Consider the following 15,589-nt stretch of genomic DNA (forward strand, 5'->3'; position numbering starts at 1 on the left):
CATGGTGAAGAGACACCATGGCCAATGCAACTCTTAGAAAGGCAAACACTTAACTGAGGCTGGCTTACAGTTTCAGCGGTTCAGTCCATTTCATCACGGTGGGAAGCACTGCCGCGTGCACACTGACGCGGCGCTGGAGGAGCAGAGAGGCCTACATATTGATCATCTGCAGGCAGCACTAAGGGACTGTCTTCCGCAGGCACCAGGGGGAGACTCTATGTCACATACACATATTGGATCCCTCAAAGTCCCGCCACCACAGTGACACGCTTCTTCTAACAAGGCCACACCTCCTTTAGAAAGGGCACACCTCCTAATAGTGCCACTTCCCATGGACCAAGCATCTACAAACCACCACAGAGGGGGGTCCGCAAATACTTATGACTAAACGTAAACATGTGCCAATAGGTAATTATTACCTCAGCGTTGCAAGGCATTTACAGATACTTTCTTCATTCCACAGACCTCGTCCCAGGTCCCTGAGCCCACTGAGCTCCTGTCAGTTATAGAGTGCCAAACTCTGTCTGAACACCTATGTCAACATTTCCGGGTAGCAACATCAGACTGGTCATGTCACCAGGCTGCAGAGGCGGCTGCTGTCTCTCCCAAGGACGCTGGCTTCTGGGAGCCTCAGGTTTCCCTCCTGGGCTTGGCATGGTTCTGTGACTTTAACAACATCACTGCTCACTTGGACTGCACACCAGGAAGATTCCCAAGAGGGTAGAGTTACCAAGGAGAATCCAGGTCCTTGTCCCTGCTTGACTTCCACCTCCCTCAGGTGACATGCTGGCAGGCAGGTGCTGGGATTTTGGCCTAAAACACGGGGCCAGCTGGTCTCTGAAAGACAGAGACAATTTTCCAGAAAGGTTTAGAGTAGCTTTGGAGAGAGTGGGACACACACACACACACACACACACACACACACAAACAAGATAGGGGTGTGGATATAGATACTCAGTCACATGTTCCTCATCTAAGATTAATAAGACCTTTGGGATACTCCTGTGACGGTGGACCAAGGTGCAATGGTGGCCACATTGTAGGTGACTTAGCATAATGTTCTTGATGCTTACAGAGGTATGCCAATGTCATTTGAATTCTTGAGTAGATTTTTTCCCTAAGAATAGTTGCTTAAAACTATCCAATGTTGCAGGGTATGGTGGCACACACCTTTGACCCCAGCACTTGGGAGGAGGCAGAAGCCAGCAGATAGATCTCTGGTTGTAACTAGACCAAGACTACAGAGAGACCCTGTATAAAAACAAACAAACAAACAAACAAACAAACAAACAAACAATCAAACAACAAACTATCCGATGGCAGACTACTGTAATCTTAGCACTCTTGAGACAGAGGCAGGAGTGTGGAGGCAGGAGAATTGTTTGGAATTCAACGCCTGCCAGGGCTCTAGAACTGAAAAAGGGTAGTTACCTAGTTTGACCACATGGGGGTGCCAACGAGCTGAGTAGCTAAGAGCTCTTCCTCACGCTGACTGAAGCGAACAGCACTATATGAAGACCCCTGGAGCCCAGCACACTTCCTGCGAGCCTTCACTGTCTCTTAATGGGCAGCATTCTGTCTGTAATAAGTGTTTCTAGGGGTGGCGACATCCTGGCCTTGGGGAAGGACAAGAGCTGGTCCCTGATCCTCCGGAAGTCACGGACCTGGTTGGGGACACCAGCAATGACTTGAATCCCTCTCAACAAGTGGACAAAGGAGATGCAGAGATCACAGCACGAGAGGTGCAGAGCTACTGAGACCACTCTCAACTAACAACCCAAGACCAAAGGAAATGGTTACCCAGGAGACAGGCTTGATTCGTCTTTAGAGGACGAAAAGGGTAAGCCCGAGTTCAGGGGCAGGGGAAGGGGTCGTGGTAGGAGGAGGTGGGCCCTCACACAAAAGCTTGGCCTCCAGAGAGTGAGAAAAGGCAGAGGGTCCCGGGTGGTCTTCGAGAGAATCGATTAAACGGAATTAGCCGGGTGGTGGCGCATGCCTGTAATCCCAGCACTTGGGAGGCAGAGGCAGGCGGATTTCTGAGTTAGAGGCCAGCCTGGTCTACAGAGTGAGTTCCAGGACAGCCAGGGCTACACAGAGAAACCCTGTCTTGAAAAAAAAACAAATCCCCAAAAACAAAAACAAAAACAAAAACAAAAAACAAACAAACAAACAAAAAGATTAAACAAAATTACCACTGACACATGAGTTTGGTAGCTCGGTCTTGGAAAGGTCCTTGCAGTTCGAACCCAGCTCCATGGGAACCTTGAGTAACACCTTGTGGGCCCCTGGCTGCCTCGTCCTTCGAAGCAACAAGGAATCGGTCATGGGCCGCTCCCAGCATGGTGGTCTTTCCTTGTTCCTCGAGGACAGGTAGGCTGTCCGTGACTGTCAAGTTCGCTCAAGTTTTGTTTGTTTGTTTGTTTGACACTCAGATGTTCCGGTGTTGCCCAAATATTATTAAAACAGTAGTTGTGGACAGGAGAGGAGAAAAGGAAAGGTAACACAGGTCATTTTCTCTATCCTCAAATCACCCCCTTGTCTGTCTGTTTGGTTTTTGATTCAGGTTTTCTCCGTGTAGGCCTGGATGTCCTGAACCTCACTCTGCAGAACAGGTTAGCCTTAAACCCAGAGATCCTCCTGTCTCCGCTGGGATTATAGGTGAGCACTACTGCCTTGCAGTTCAGGAAAAGAGCCTCATTCGATCTCTTACATATGAAAAGGACCTCCCGAAATGTGTGGCTGGGAATCTCCGTCCCACCCCAGCCTGAAGACAGAAAGAGAGACCAGGCCAAGTCCTGGATGAGTTGGAAGGTGCCAGTGGCTGTATCAAGAGATAAAATTACAAAGAGCGGGGTTAGAGATGTAATTGGCTTTTATTCCAGATTCCTGAGTCAAAGCAGCCTTTATTTAACAAAGGCTACGGCTAGCTGCCCCATGGTCGGTCGGACTGTTCCAGAAGTAGTGTGGGTTCTGAAAGGTGAGAGCCGGAAATACAACAGAAGAAGGCGGAGGGAGGGGGGTTGGGGAGCTGGCTGAACTGGTGAAGGCACTGGCCAAACAACCCGGATCCTTCTGACCTCCACAGGTGCGACATTCAAACACACACACACACACACACACACACACACACACACACACACACACACACGGGGGGGGGGGGGGGGAGTGGAGTTAAAGGAGAAAAAAGCCAGAGTAAACACTGGTGTTTCCCACTAGGTGATGTCCAGGCAGGGCCCAGTCACCTGTCCTGCTGCATCTCTAGCCTGCATCCACAAGTGACACCATTCCCTCCAGCTGTGGGCCTGTGTCCTGGAGGCTTTCCATGGAGATCTCTAGCCTGGCCGGGTGCGAGCCACTTTGGCTGCTGTTCCACCTCTGTCTCTGCAGAGCCATCTCTGTTACTCCACATTGCCCTGCGCTGAGTCAGGCCTGGCTGAGCCTATGAGAGGCTGACTAGCCAGGGAGGAGTGCAGGGGAGCTTCAGGTGGCGTTTCTGGAGAGCGGACCTCTTCCCAAGTGTTACAGCTCTTATGACAGAAGCTCTCAGACAACAGAGTAGTTCTCACACACCTTTAATCCTTCCAGATAGGATGCTTATATACAGTGTTGGGGTGGGTCAGGATCTGACAACAGGTACTTCTCATTGGCTTGGTCTGAGAGCTTGGGGAAACCTTATTTGCATGTGGGAGGGCTTGACCATAGACCTCTCTGCTGGGGTGGGGAGTGGGGGTTGTGGGAGGTTGTAGCTATATAACAGGGACCCAGGGGGCATGGCCAAATACCTTTTGTCCCTTGCTGGCGACAGTCACCTGCTGGGTCTCTGGGGTTTTAAGCCTGAGTGAGCCCCATCAGGGACCAGGCTGCCTATCACAGCTCGCCGCCCCACATCCAGCCTCTGGAAACTGGACAGCTTCTGAAGTTGGGCTTTCCTAGCTTAATAAATATGGCTTTACTACTCATGATGGGCTAGAGTCATGCTGTTGCCAATAGCAATTTAAACGGGCCACTTCTACAACTGCTCAGCGCGATGCCGGAGACAAGATGGATAGGAACAAGAGTTGAGATTAGGACGGGAAGCCAAGTTCACCCGTTAGCTGTACGGTGCCATAGCTTCTTGACTTACTGACTTTGATGAGTTCAGATTTTTTAGTGGGGATGCCAGGGATTTCACCTCACTCATAGCTGTAGGCTCTGCTAGTAAGATTAAGTGGAGGCTCTCTGGTAAACAAAGGAACGTCATAAACCAGTGGCTGAGACTGTCCCAGACACAGAGACCACAACCCTGTGTTAAACTTAGCTCAAGCCCCTGGTACTGTGACCCGCCAGTTACCTTCTAACCAATAGGCAGGACTTGGCCTTTGGATGATGTTCTGGCTAGTTAATGTCAACCTGGCACACACTGGAGACATTGAAGGGACCCTCAACTAAGAAAATCCCTCCATAAGATCTGACTATAGGTAGGACATTTTCTCAATTAATGACTGATGGGAGAGGGTCCAGCCTACAGTGGGTGGTGCCATCCCTGGGCTGGTGGTCGTGGGTTCTCTAAGAAAGTGGGCTTAGCAAGCCATGAGGAACAAGTCAGTAAGCAACACCCCTCCATGGCCTCTGCATCAGCTCCCGCCTCTATGTTCCTGGTTCCTGCCCTGCTTGAGTTCCTGTCCTGATTTCCCTCCATGATGGACAATGAACCCTTCCCCCCTCAGCTTGCTTTGGCCATGGCGTTTCATCACAGCAATAGTAGCCCTGACTAAGACAAATGGCAAACAACATCTGTTCCACTCTTTGCCTGTGTCCCAGGGAGCTGTTGGGACTGCTTCCAGTTCCCTCTGGCTAAAACGAGCAGGTGTCACCTGTAAGGTAGAAAGCCTCAACTGCCTACTGCTAACCAAGTTTCAAAGCCTTGTGGTAGGAAACCTTAGGAGCTCTTGCTAAGGAGCAGCTGCTGGGGTCTGGGAGGACCCACAGAAAAAGGAAGGGGGAAAGGATGAGGAACAGAGCCCTGAAACCCTGGACATCTTCTTTTTCCAGGTGGCTGTGGTTTGACTGAGTTCAGCTCTGTGTTCCATCCCATGTCATGTTAGCTAAGGCAATTATCCAGGGTCCAGTTCGTTGGAAACGTCCGTGGTTCATGCATTGGTGCTGGCTGTTGGTTGGGAACTCACTGGGCATTCTCTCTGGAGCCGGAGTCTTTAATTTCCTTTGTGGGGGATTTCTCCTTTTGGTGTGGGCTTCTTACAACACAGAGCTGGTGGTAAGCCAGAAGTAAAACCTTTGGTCCTCTCCAGGCCTGGGCCAAGTGTCGAAATATCTTTTCTGTCTTAGTCTATTGGTTAAAGCTAGCCAATAATATATTAATAAAATATATTAATGATCTGCTGGTGCATGAATCCCAAAACTCAATGGTTTAAAATTATGATAAACAGGACTGGAGATGTAGCTCATTTGAGAGAGGGCTTTTCAGGTTTGCGTGAGGCTCTGGATTCAGTCCCTGTCACCTCTGTGTCACCAGCCCGTGTGGTAGTGTGGCAGCACACACATGAAGACCGGAGTTCAGATCTCTAGAACCCACATGAAGGAGACGGGCAGCCCTCCCCCCCCCCCCAGCCAATCTAGCCAATCACTTAGTTCAGGTTCAGAGAGAATATCTATCTCAAAAAATAAGGTGGGAAGCGGGACCTGGCGCTGTATACCTTTCATCCCAGCGCTCAGGATGCAGAAGAAGGTAGATCATTCAAGGGCAGCCTGGCCTACATAGTGAGTTCAAAGCCAGCCAGGATAATATATGAGACCCTGTCTCAAACAAATAAATAAGGATTGTAGGAAATGATAGGAAATGATCAAGAAAGACGACACCTTGATCAATTTCAGCCCTCTGTACCTCTGTGTACACACACACACACACACACACTTTGTTTTTAAAAATACAGCCAGGACTGCACTTGTCTGAAAGCTTGCTTGGGACTGAAAGATCAGTTTCCAAGGTGGCTTATCCATCCCTCCCTCCCTCCATCCATCCCTCCCTCCCTCCTTCCCTCCCTCCCTCCCTCCATCCATCCATCCCTCCAGTTGTCCAGTTGGCCATCCTGTTGGCAAGAGCCTTCTGTTCCTCAGTGCATAGGACACTCTGTGGGTTGCTTGAGTATCGTTATAACATGGCAGCTTCCCCAGTGATACAAAAACCAAGGCAGGATCCTGAAAGGAGCTGTCTTCTCTGTCAACCCCGAGTCTATTTACCACAAAGACCAGTCCCAGGTCACCTGAGAGAAGACTGTAATGTCAGGAATGAGCAGAGAGTGACAATCACTTGGAGGCTGGGTACCTCATCAAGGCAGAGAAAGACTACACAGGCTACACACTGCTCCCGGAGGACAGGGGTGGGGGTGAGGGAGCGGCGCTGGGGCTTCTTATAACATGGCTTCTGTCATTAAAACAATATAGACATTTCACAGAGATCAGCCTCTATGCTTACCATGTAGAGGACCACATAGAAAACCACTATCAGAGAAATGGCGGCGTCTCTTAGCTTTGTTACACAGCTGCCAAATCCAAGATTCAGAAAAGCTAAGTCCCCTAACTCAAGGGGTAAGTGGAGCGCTTCGGTTATGGCCGACGCCACTCCAAGCTCTTCCTTGCCTTACGCCATCTTGCTGTTCACCGTGCAACAGGGTTACATTCTAAATAAAGGAGAGACATACAGTGTCTTCAATAGCGACTATAAAACGATGTTTCAGAGCTCACATAGGGAAATGCAGTGAGGTTAGCGACTGTAAATAGGTTAGAAGAAAAAATGGGTGTTTTTCTACCATCTGTGCTGATAATAGACGCTGCTGCTATCGTCGAATTCATAATAGAAAAACTCAGACCATTTCCTGCTGTGGTGGAGGCCATCGGCCCAGCAGGACGGGGGCTGGGAGTGGGGTTGGAGATGAGGGTGTGGAATTTGGCTCCTCCTCCGTGAGGTGGTATTTTTGAAATTTCCAGTATATGGTTTTTCTGAAAGTCTCACAGCGGTTAATTCGTTTGTGCATACAGAGGCTACACATGCTCGAGCACACACACACATACACACACATGTCCCCTGCAAGTCTGGGTCAGCCAAAGTTCTCTCTTTTTATTTTCAAATGGTCTCAGTGCCAGATTCCACTTGTAAACCTTTCAGATGCTGCTGGATCCTGATGGCCCTGGCGGCCGCAGTTGGCTGTACCTTGCCGCCGGTGTGCATGTGGGGACTCTCGGTCTCTCCCATGCTCTCTGCTCACACTGGCTTAGCTGAAATGGAAAGCTACTCTCTGCGAAGCCCATGCAGCCTGCAAGCAGGGCTGAGGCTCCTGTGCAGGAGACAGTGAGTACATGCTTCACATTCCTCTGAATCAGAGGGTGCCTTGAGGTGCTTCTCAGACAGCTCCCCCGAAGTTAAGCAGCCAGGAAGACAGCCACACTAATAACACATCTCCCATGTCTCTGCCCTATCTCTGCTCCAGCCCCTGAGCTTCAGGAGTGCTTCCTGCATCCACACACATGATAATGTGTTCACACAGGAGCCTTGGTCTCACCATTAGCTTTAGGCTGTTCTGGCCAAAACAGATCCAAACGTTTTCCTTGTCTAAGTTCTCACCCAAATACGGTCTCCATCTTTGTTTTCTGAATCAAGTAGGGATTAAATGGCCATGTGGCAGGGGGGGCAGTGATGCCACCATTTCCATTATTCCCAGTTCCATTGAATGGCCTGGTGGGGAGCTGACATTTTTTGCTTCTAGCTATGCTGTATCGGGTGTGTGTGTGTGTGTGTGTGTAAAAGCCACCATTTGAAAGTTAAAGGCAAACAGGACATACCCGACTTGCCTCTGCATTTCTATGGATACAGGTATCACTAAGTGACTTGTTGAGTCTCCCCGCAGCTGCAATACAAAGGGTGATGTTTGGTTCAGGTCGAGAGAAATGGGGATGGAGAAAGCACTCTGAATAGGTGGGCTGTGCTTCTGACTGACACCCCCACTCCCCAAACAGAATTGTGTTTTAAGGCCAAGGGCAGTGGTCCTGTCTGTAATCCCAGCACCTGGGAGATGGAGGCAGGAAGGACCAGAAGTTCAAGGTTATCTTCTTATGAGTAGAAGGTTTGAAAGCAGCCTAGGGTAGTTGAGATAAGACACCCTGCTTCCAAAAAAAAAAAAAGAATTCTTTTTGTCACCATCTGACTTCCGGGTGAGGAGGTGTCTACAATCATCTGAGGACTCTCCTCAGAGAGCTTTTCCACAAATGCTCAGCTCTTGAGACAGATGGCAGACCTCCTGATTAGTAACAGGTTTTCCTTTGAGAAGGACAGCTAGCGGTGAGGTAGCTCTTCCCCACCTAACATCCACCATGAGCAGTTGCTCCCATAAGGTGAGACAGAAAAGACAGCCCGGGGCTGTTCCAGGCCTCAGGAGAGTGTCCACAGAGGAGCCAGAGTCACCGAGAGGACTCCAGTCCCCTGAGAAGTTAAGTGCTCTGCCCTTGTGGTCACACTTGACCTTGTCACTGATCAGAACTTGCCTGTGACCGTCTGGCCTCCTCTGTGCCTGGGTGAACAGGAAGTCTGGTTCTTCCCAGCTCTGACTCTTTGGGGGTCCCTTCCTTCACCATGTGACACAGAACCAGTGACACATCTTTTCAGCCACATTCAGTATCTGTTACTTACTGACCCTGAATTCTTCAAGCAGGAGCCACCAGGTTTGCTCATGCAAACCCTGGGCCTGTGACGGTTAATATTGGTTGTCAATTTGACAAGAGGAAGAAGGATCATCACCTAGGAAACAAACGTCTGGGTATGCTGTGAGGGAGGAGTTTCTAGACTGAATTACCCGAGGAAGACCCATTCTAAATGTTGACAGCCCACAGGTTGAATCACAGAGAGCTAAGCAGCAGCTTCTATCTCTCCGCTTCCTGACTGGGGACGCGACGTGACTGGCTATATGCTTGCTGGCATGGTATTCAGTCACAAGAAATGTAAGGAATGCCACGTCCTCAGCGTTGCCTAGAATATCCCTCTCCGGTGGCAGCTCCCTGCTCTTTCTGTTCCTCCAGTGGCCTTCCCAGCATCCGTTTCCTTACCCGCTCTCAAGAGATTAGCCTCGTTCCTACTTATAAGCTAAAAGCCAGAAGCCACCAAGCCAGGGTTTCCTCTGCTTCCTGCCTGTACCTATGAGTGAACCAGCACCAAGACACGCCTTATATCCAGCTCTGGGGAAGAGGTGGCCATCTTCCTGTCTCCTCAGACCTCTTCTCTCTCTCGGCCTCCACAATCCCCCCCTGCCCCGCCCTGCTTTGTTTTTTGTTTTTTTTTTTATAATTTTTTTATTTTTTTTTTTAGATTTATTTATTTATTATATGTAAGTACACTGTAGCTGTCTTCAGACACACCAGAAGAGGGCGTCAGATCTCATTATGGATGGTTGTGAGTCACCATGCGGTTGCTGGGAGTTGAATTCAGGACCTCTGGAAGAGCAGTCAGTGCTCTTACCCGCTGAGCCATCACACCAGCCCCGCTTTGTTTGTTTTTAAGACAATGTTTTTGTGTAGCCCTAGCTGTTCTGGAAATCGCTCTGAAGCCTGGGTTGACCTTAAATTCATAGAGACAGAGCCCCCTGCCTCTGCCTGCAGAATGCTAAAGGTGTGCGCCATGACTGCCTGCTTCCCTGTCTCTTTTCTTCATAATTCTTCTTAGCTTGGCTCTAGAGAGACTCTGTATTTCCAGTCCCACCTACATCGCCTTTGCCACCAATTCAAAAGTGACCCTTTTCTCTTTTGGCCTAATATGTCAACACTTTTTTTTTTTAAAAACCCTACAACACTATTTCTTATGTAGCCCAGGTTGGTTTCAAATTCACTGTCAAGCCAAAGGTGGCCTTGAATTCCCAATCTTCCTGCAGGATTATACATGTATACCACTGAGTGGTTCGTTTGAGTTTTTACTACTTTTCTGATTTATCTTAACAACCTCTATCTGGTTACCCTAAAGCATTATTGAGAAACCCTAGCTAGGGTTTGCAAAGGCCTGGTTCTCTCTCTCCACTCTCCTGGGCTTTCTACATCTGAGGGAGTCTGCACTGCCCTACCAGTTTACAGGACTTTCATTCCTACATCTGGCATCCCTGGTCCACCTGGGCACTGCTGCCTACCACCCAACCTGGTACATCTGGAATGTTCAACACAGCATGCGATACTGTGGGTCCCTAAGACGCACAAGTGGTTCAACCTTTAATCTCCGCCCCTGACCCCACCCCGCCTTTTGTCTCTTTGCACTCTGCTCTCTTTTCTTTCTTCTTTCTGAACTTGAGCTCACTACGTGGCTGAGGCTGGCCTGGATCAATCTTCCAGCTTTCACCTAAGTGCCCAGATCACACATATGTGCCATCACGCCTAGTTTGTGTGGTGCTGGGATCAAACCCGGAGCTTCCTATGTGTGGGGCACTCATTCTGCCAGCTGAGCTACATGCCTGGACCTTTGTCTTTTCTTCCTTCCTTCCTTCCTTCCTTTCTTTCTTTCTTTCTTTCTTTCTTTCTTTCTTTCTTTCTTTCTTTCTTTCTTTTCTTTTGTTAAAGATTTATTTATTTATTTCATTTATATGAGTACACTGTCACTGTCTTCAAATGGATCCCATTACAGATGTTTGTAAGCTACAAGTAGTTGCTGGGAATTAAACTCAGGACCTCTAGAAGAGCAAGCAGCCAGTGCTCTTAACCGCTGAGCTATCCCTCCAGTCCGACCTCTTTTTCTTAACCACTCATCCCTCCAGATGTGCTAGGCAGTGGCAAAAACAGAATTAGCTTTGTTGTAGTTTACAGATTCATGAGAAAAGGATTATCTTGAAATTCCATAATCAGGAACACTGCAAATACTGAAATTCATGTATTCTTTTTGTCCATTGTTGTTTTGTTTTGAAGACAGGGTTTCTCTGTGTAGCTCTGGCTGTCCTAGAACTCACTCTGTAGACCAGGCTGACCTCAAACTTAGAAATCTGCCTGCCTCTACCTTCCAAATGCTGGGATTAAAGGTGTGTGCCCCCCCCCCCCCCCCCCCCCGCCTGGCTGAAATTCATGTATTCTTAATAGTAGATGTCTGTGATGTGAGAGAACCTTGTGGGAGGGGGAGGGGAGGAGTAAGAATTATAACTTAGATTTATCATGTAAAATTATAATTTATATGGGCTTACAGTTCTAAGACTTAGATTCTAGTGTATGTCTAGAAAGATGGCTCTGTAGGTAAAAATGCTAGCCCGAAGGTTGATGATCTGAGTTTAGTCCCTGGGACCCACGTGGTAGGAGAGATGGGCTCCTATAAGTGTCCTTTGACCCTCACATGTTCAGCCAGGCATGTACACACCTATATATATAAACACATGTGTACACACAAAAGAAACATACATTTTAAAGATTTATTTACTTATTTTATTTATGTGAGTACACTGTATCTGTCTTCAGATAGCCCAGAAGAGGGCAGCAGATCCCATTACAGATGGTTGTGAGCCACCATGTGGTTTCGAGTCACCATGTAGTTGCTGGGAATTGAACTCAGGACCTCTGGAAGAGCAGGCAGTGCTCTTAACCATTGAGCCATCTCTCCAGCCCAAGAAACATAATTTACAGTACAATGACTGGGCCACTCCCCAGCATCCACGTTGTTAAGCCTCCCCTCCGGTACTCCGAATTATTACTTACTAAAGTGTGTATTCTGTCTTTGCTCCCTGGACCCAGTGGGTGGGCCTGGGCGGCTCTTCCGGCTCTGCAGCTCTCAAGCCTGATCCTAGCTTTTCCAGCATGGCGGCAGGCACTCAATCCTTTTTCTTCCTTGGGTTCCCTTGCTCAGGAAATCTAAAGTCCCGCCTCTGTCTCCCTGCCCAGCCATTGGCCACCCACAACTTTATTTACTGAGCCAGCTGCGGGCGGGGACCCTCAGGGCAAATTGGGAACCCATAATGCAAGCATTAATCCAAATCCACGACATCTACATATTCCTTGACCTATGATGAGGTTATACTGTAGGTAAAACAAAGGAACAAAACCAATGAATGCCCCCAACCTACCAACCTTCAGGGCTTAGCCGCCCAGCGAGCCGTGGCCGAGCCGCTGCTACCACTCAGTCACGTGGTCTGGGCGCTGTCGCTCGCTGCCACTGCCCAGCACTGAGAAACTCCCACGTCACATACTGCCAATGTGAGAAAAATGTCAGAATTCGAAGAATAGTTTCTATTGAATGCTTTTTGCATTTGTTCTAACATAACATTTACAACTATCAGTGGGGGCCGGAGGGCTGACTCTGAGAAAGCGCTGGCCACCATGCCTGAAGACCTGAGTTTCATCCACATTACCCACGTGGTGGAGGGAGAGAACGGACTCCCATAAGTTGTCCTCTATCCTCCACACGCATGCAGTGGTACACATGCACCCCTCAAAATCTGATTTAGAAAATCATCAATTGGACCATCATGAGTGGGGGGCCATCCGTATAGTCACATACGGTTTTCAGCAAGCCCAAAGAAAATTTATTTTTTCAGGGATGGAGAGGGAGGATGGCTCAGTTGGTGGAGTTTACTTAGTATGTATAAATCTCTGGTTCAGTCCCTAGCAATGCATACACTGGGCATGAAGTAGAGGCAGGGGGATGTGTTCAAGGCTGTCCTTGGCTACATAATGAATTTGAGGCCACCTTGAGCTACACAAGAACCTATGTAAAATTTTTAACTTTTTCCAGTTGGTGGAGGAGCAATCTGATAGAGTTTTAATTACATAACTGCTCAAATCAAGGGCAAGCAGAAGTTAACTGAACTTAAACTCCAAAGCTGTGCTCCCGTATTAAGTTTCCTTTTGGCATAGATTAGTGCTCCTTTTGCCTTTTGAAGCTGTGCTGTACCTGGCAGCGAGAGGCAGTTTGGCAGGCTCTGTAGCAGAACAGTTAGACGTCAGGAGGAGCCCGGTCTTTAGGGTTAGGAGTCCTCGGTCTTCCTTTAACTAGCCGTCCCTGTCTCGGATACACCATTGTTCCTCTGTGAGCATCAGTTTCTACACCTGCATACCACACATAATCATAATCATGTCTACACAATAACCTCTTAGGAGGAAGCATCAACAGTATACTATCCTTTGCTCATATTTTCTTTTTTTAAAAAAAAGATTTATTTATTTATTTTTTTATATAAGTACACTATAGCTGTCTTCAGACACCAGAAGAGGGTGTGTCAGATCTATTTACGGATGGCTGCAAGCCACCATGTAGTTGATGAGATTTGAACTCAGGACCTTCGGAAGAGTAGTCAGTGCTCTTACCTGCTGAGTCATCTCTCCAGCCCCCTTTTTTATATTTTCAAAGCATACTAATTCTTTTTTTAAAAAAGATTTATTTGCTGGTGAGATGGCTCAGCGGTTAAGAGCACCGACTGCTCTTCCAAAGGTCCTGAGTTCAAATCCCAGCAACCATCTGTAATAAAATCTGATACCCTCTTCTGGTGTGTCTGAAGACAGCTACAGTGTACTTACATATAATAAAATAAATACATCTTTAAAAAAATTGTTTTAAAAAAGATTTATTTATTTATTTATTTTATGTATGTGAGTACACTGTTGTCTTCAGACACACCAGAGGGCATCGGATGCTGTTATAGATGGTTGTGAGCCACCATGTGGTTACTGGGAATTGAACTCAGAACCTCTGGAAGAACAGACAGTGCTCTTAACCGCTGAGCCATCTCTCCAGCCCCCTTCCTTTTTTCTTTTCTCTTCTCTTCTTTTTTCTTTTCTTTCCTTTCCTTTTCTTTCTTCCTTTCCTTCCCCTTCCAATTCCTTCCTTTCTTTCTTTCTTTCTTCCTTCCTTCCTTCCTTCCTTCCTTCCTTCCTTCCTTCCTTCCTTCCTTCCTTCCTTTCCTTCTTTCTGAGACAGGGTTTCTCTATGTAGCCTTGGCTTGGCTGTCCTGGAACTCTAGAGATCTACCTACCTCCTGCTTCCTGAGTGCTGGGTAGGATTAAAGGCATGTGCCACCATCACCAGGCTCTTTTTAGTTTTTTGAGACAGGGTTTCTTTGTGTATCCCTGGCTGTCCTGGTACTCACTGTGCAGACCAGGCTGGCCTTTAACTCAGAGATCCACCTGCCTCTGCCTCTGCCTCTTGAGGGCTGGGATTAATGGTGTGTGCCACCATTGCCTAGCTAATTTTTTTTCCTTTCATTTGTTTATGTGATGGGGGTCGTACTATGCAGTCAGGGATGGTTTGAAATTTGCTATGTAGAAAAGGCTGGCTTCAAACTCATAAAGATCCCCATGTTTCTGCCTCCTGAGTGGTAGGGTTAAAAGATATGCCACCATTCCCAGCCAGTTTTCTTTTTTAATTACCTTTATGTACTTTATGAGATAGAGATAGATAGATAGATAGATAGATAGATAGATAGATAGGAGTATGTGTGTGTGCTTGTGCTACAGTGTCTGAGGACAGTCTCAGAGAGTCAGTTCTCTTCTCCCACCAGATGGGTCCCAGGGATTAAACTAGATTGTTAGGCTTGGTAGTTGATATCCATTTCGGGCGAGTCATCTTGATGCCTCAAAATCTTCACCTTTAAAAAAGAAGAGCCTCAGGCTGGAGAGATGACTCAGTAGTTAAGAGTGTACTCATATACATAAATTATATGCATATATACATATATTAAAGATTTATTTATTATTATATATAAGTACACTGTAGCTGTCTTCAGACACACCAGAAGAGGGGATCAGATCTCATTACGGATGGTTGTGAGCCACCTTGTGGTTTCTGGGATTTGAACTCAGGACCTTCAAGAGAGCAGACAGTGCTCTTACCCACTGAGCCATCTCTCCAGCACCCCCCCCATACACGTGTGTGTGTGTGTGTGTGTGTGTGTGTGTGTATGAAAAAGAAAAGGGCTCTTTCTAGCATTCACACTGAACCTTATTGTTCTTGGTTTGAGGTTATGTTGATGGTGAGCTGATCAGTCTCTTATTTGTGGAAGGCTAGAACCAGGCAAGGATGGTCAAGGTCACTGTTTCTTGTTTTTCTTCTAAAGTGATGGCTTGGTCATGTGGCCAACAAAAACTTCAAGTTGTGTCACCACTGAAACCCATGCTTGCCATGCAGTTCTGGGTGTTGTGGAGCAAAGACCACACACACACACACACACACACACACACACACACACCAGGGACCACTTGACATAACCAGAGTCAGAATTTAAGAATGTTAAGCCAGTTGGGCCTGGTGGCACACGCCTTTAATCCCAGCACTTGGGAGGCAGAGGCAGGTGGATTTCTGAGTTCTAGGCCAGCCTGGTCTACAGAGTGAGTTCTAGGACAGCCAGGGCTACACAGAGAAACCCTGTCTCGGAAAAAAAGAAAAAAGAAAAAAATGTTAAGCCAGCCAGCACCAGCCTAGAGAGAACCGATCTCACAGAGCTGCCCTGACCACCTTCGGCAGGGAGCTTTTAATGGGAAAAAGCAAAACCAAAAACCAAAACCGTATCCCAGTTGGCAGTTTCAGGAGGAAGCAGAGCAAGCCAACAGTTTAACAGAAGCAAAGGTGTCAGTGAGCCAGGGCATCGTGACCTCG

Source organism: Apodemus sylvaticus, chromosome 10, assembly GCF_947179515.1.
Source record: "Apodemus sylvaticus chromosome 10, mApoSyl1.1, whole genome shotgun sequence".
Classification (NCBI taxonomy): domain Eukaryota; kingdom Metazoa; phylum Chordata; class Mammalia; order Rodentia; family Muridae; genus Apodemus; species Apodemus sylvaticus.